The sequence below is a fragment of the Geospiza fortis genome, unplaced genomic scaffold, assembly GCF_000277835.1.
Source record: "Geospiza fortis unplaced genomic scaffold, GeoFor_1.0 scaffold283, whole genome shotgun sequence".
Taxonomy (NCBI): domain Eukaryota; kingdom Metazoa; phylum Chordata; class Aves; order Passeriformes; family Thraupidae; genus Geospiza; species Geospiza fortis.
In genome coordinates, this window is record NW_005054571.1 from 194,257 (window position 1) to 198,132 (window position 3,876).

Below are 3,876 nucleotides of genomic sequence, written 5' to 3' on the forward strand. Positions count from 1 at the left end.
GGGGACCAGCACAGCCTGGCCAGGCTCTGCCCAGGAAGCAGGATCTGGTCTGGATAAGGGAGTGTGGGGCCCTCATTCCCTTGTCCCCAGATAAGCTACAGGAACCCTCTGCCACACACATAAAATATTGGAGACATCCTTCTGGCTGTCCCAAGCCACTGGGAGCATCAGGAACATCCTGCTGGCTCTTCCTGGATGGCTTTTCCCTGTGGGGGTTGGAGGATTGACTTTTCCCAGCTGAAATGGGAAAGCACTTCCACAGTAGGATGTTTGTTATGAGGGTTTGCTGATGGAGGTGTGATCCTCTGCTGGTGCAAAGAAAGATGGAATTAATGGGAATGCTGCTCCAATTAAGTAACTTGGGGAGATAAAGGCCTCAACTTGCCATGAAAGGGCACCAGCACCCCACAGTTTCTGGGATTTGAAAGCCACGGGGGATCAGTCTCCAGAGTCAGGGATGGAGAGGCAATGAATGCATCCTCCTAAGAGCCCAGAGCAACTAACAGCAGGATTTTCATGGGTAATTAATGAGGCATTACTTCAGAGCAGGATAAGGAGCATCCCCTGACAGCCTGTCACCCCACACCCCACAGACCAGCTCCCAGGGGAAACCCCAAAGAGGGTCCAGCATGCTGGATCACAACCAGAGGTGTGCTGGGAAGCCCCAGAAAAGGCAGCCAGGGCTGGAGGCTCAGTGGGTGCCCCTGCCAGCCCCCTGAGACACGGGTGATGCTCCCAGCCAGCCCTGGAGACACTAACGGAGCTGCTAATGAACCCAGTGCAAGTGAGACTGACGGCAGGTGCTGCAGGAAGCCATTCCTCACCACCCTGCCTGGCACATCCTCGTGCTGGCACCACACTGGAACAGGCCCCAAGGAGCCTGAGACTTGCTGAGCCACACACTGCAGGTGCAAAAGCCCCAAGTTATGGGTGCAGAAGCTCCACAGAATGCAAGACCTGCACAGCTGCACACTGTGCATGCAGGAGCCCAGGCTGGCTCCCCACTGTGGGTACACCAGCGTGCTGTGCCCTCATCCTGTGGGTGCAGGAGCCCTGCCTGGCCCCACACCACGGCTGCAGGAGCTCACGGCTCCCCTGCAGCACCAGCGACAGAAGGGAAGGGGCACATGGGGACACACTGGCCTGTTGCTGCCAGCGGGGTGACCCTCACCCGCCTCCGGATCTAGAGGGAGGAAAGGAGGAAGTGTGAAGCCTTCCCTCCCCCTCCAGCCCTTCCTGGTGTCGAAATACTGGAGACATGAGGCAGGAAGTGGCCTCCGCTGCTGCCCATCAGAGCCTTGGGGCCTCATGCCGTGGGCTGGCAGTCCCAGTGCCCCCTGAGCCTGTCGTGCTGCCACACAGCCACATCCCATCCCGTCTGCCCTCTCCCTGCCATGGATCCCATCCCTTAATGAGCTTGTTAGGCACCCAGCCAGGGCTATTATTAGTGGGGTCTGTTGGATCTTGATTGGAAGATTTATGAGGATTTAATTCCCCTAGGCATCGGAACAGGATCTGATGGCAACACCATTGATTGCCTTTGAACCCAGGGCACAGAATTCAGGGATTTTGCCAGCCCTCATGCTAACAAGGTTGGCTGGCAGATGTTATTAGCAAGAGCCACGTTAGAAGGGACCTCCAGGGATAATGGAACCACCAGCAACCACATCATACACACCGGCACAACCCCGTGGTGGCGGCCAGAAGCTCCATGCCAGCTGTGCCTGGATAAGCCTGGAGAACCATGCCAGCCAATCCCAAAGCAAGAGCACGCCACAGGCCCAATGCTGCATTTTGCATCCCTGCTGCATTCATCTGTCTATCTATCCCCTCCCAGGGTCAGCAGCAGCGTCCCCCAGCTGGGTCAGAGCTCCACCAACTTCCTTGGCAAGGAAACGCCTCAGCTCTGGGATCCGGGATGTGTCTGGATCCTGCTGTTATTACCAGAGTTTGCTCTCCAAACAACATGCAGGAAGCAGGAGTCCTGGGCCACCTTCTAGGGCTCTTTCTCTTCCCAGTGGAGATCCCTGTCCTGCTCCCACACCCTATGGTTTCACCTAGGGGGACGAATGGGGTGGTGGAAGGACTGAGCAGCAGGTCTGTCAGTAGGTGAGGGTCACCCCCCTAGCAGCAAGGTGCTGTGGTGGAATGCTGCAGAGGAGCTGCATGGTACTGCTGGGCCAGAGGAACAGTGTGCAAGGGGTGCTTAATGCCAGCCAAGGTGGGATCTGGTGTACCAGAACCACTGCAGCACCTCCTAGCCACCAGGAAGCCACCCTCAAGCCACAGGCTAGGAATCCCAGCAGCCAGGAATTCCAGTAGCTGGGCATCCTGTGTGGGGCTGCAGCTGCCCTGGCTGGGTGCTCAGTGGGAAAAGCGGGGAGAGGTGATCAATGATGTCAACAGCCACCAACTCAGCTGTTTCCTCCAGCTCTTCCCACTGGTGACTCCCAAGAAAAGTGGGGTGCCACAGCAGTAATCAGCAAAAATGGGCTTTTGGGGAAATCAGATAGTAAATCAGCTCCCACAGCTGAACCTCCTGATCAAACCCAGTGGATTTGGGTTTGGAGATCCGAACTGGAGAGGAAGAGGATTTGTCAGCCTAATTCTTCCCCCCTCACCCTCCCCCAGCTCCCACTGCACACGCTGCGTAGGCAGGGAGAAGATCAGCTCATGCCTCTCCTGCCGGCACGCCTGCTGATGGGAATGCTGCTCACCAAGCTCCCCCTGGCACCTGAAAAACCCTGCAGGCCAAACTAGCTGCATCCTGGGGTGTGCACCCAGACACTGGGGGAACCCAGTGGCTGCTCCAGCCCCCTGGTCTGTGGGGCTGTCCGCTGGCTCCAGGAGCGCAATATAAATTCTCAAGAGTTCAGGACACTGAGCAAGGAGGAAGCGGATGCTGTCAGCCATGGCTGGGGCACCAACACCCAGCAGCAGGCCAGCAGCAGCAACAGCCGCTTCCCAGAATGCTGCATGAGTTCAACAGGCACCCACAGCTCCCATCCTGCCATTCCAAAACACTGCAATGTTTCTGGAAGGTTCTGCCCAGCCAGGCCAGACCCCCTCATCCTTCTCTCATGCCGTGGCCATGGTGGGGGGGGAGCAGAGGCTGCACCAAAGCCCCTGATCCTGATGCCAAGGGGACATGGGGATGAGCAAAGGGAGAGCCATGGTGTTGAGGGGTGAGCAGGAGCACTCAGAAATCTCTGCTCCTCCATGATTAATGGCTAAGGGGGCAGCAAGGGATTGGGGCGAGGAATGGGAGTGTCAACTCCTTGACCACTCTGCCAGTGCCAGCGGGTGAGCGGATGTCACAGGATGTCACACCTGTGAGCGGATGTCACACGCCCAGGCCTCCCTGCAAGGGCTGGCAGAGGTCATCAGGCTGTCCCTCAAATCCCAGCAGCTCCCTGCAGGATGTGCAGCCCCGCGGGCCCTGCAGCTCTCCCTCAAATCCCAGCAGCTCTCTGCAAGATGTGCAGCAGGTCCTGCCACCGTCTGCACCTGGAGCTCTGGGGAGCACAGGGGGAGTCCCCATCCACCTCTGCACAGGGGCGCCTAAAAGACAGCATCCCCATGGCAGCATTCCCATGGGATGAAGGCGTCGTAAGCCCTCGTGTCCCTGTGTTCCACGGCTAGCACGTGGTCCCTGACACCCCCAGCTGTGCCGCATGCCGGGAGTGACATCAGGGCCTGGGTCCCCCGGCGTCACCGCGATGACAACAGCCTCCCCCATCCCAAACCCAGCCAGGCTCCAAATCTGATGGGGAGGGAGCAGTGACGCCCCCGGTCTCCGGGTGCTCACTACCGCTCGGGAAGCACCATATCCCAGCAGCGGGGCCACCTCAGGGGACCACCAGCTCCAGCGCAGGG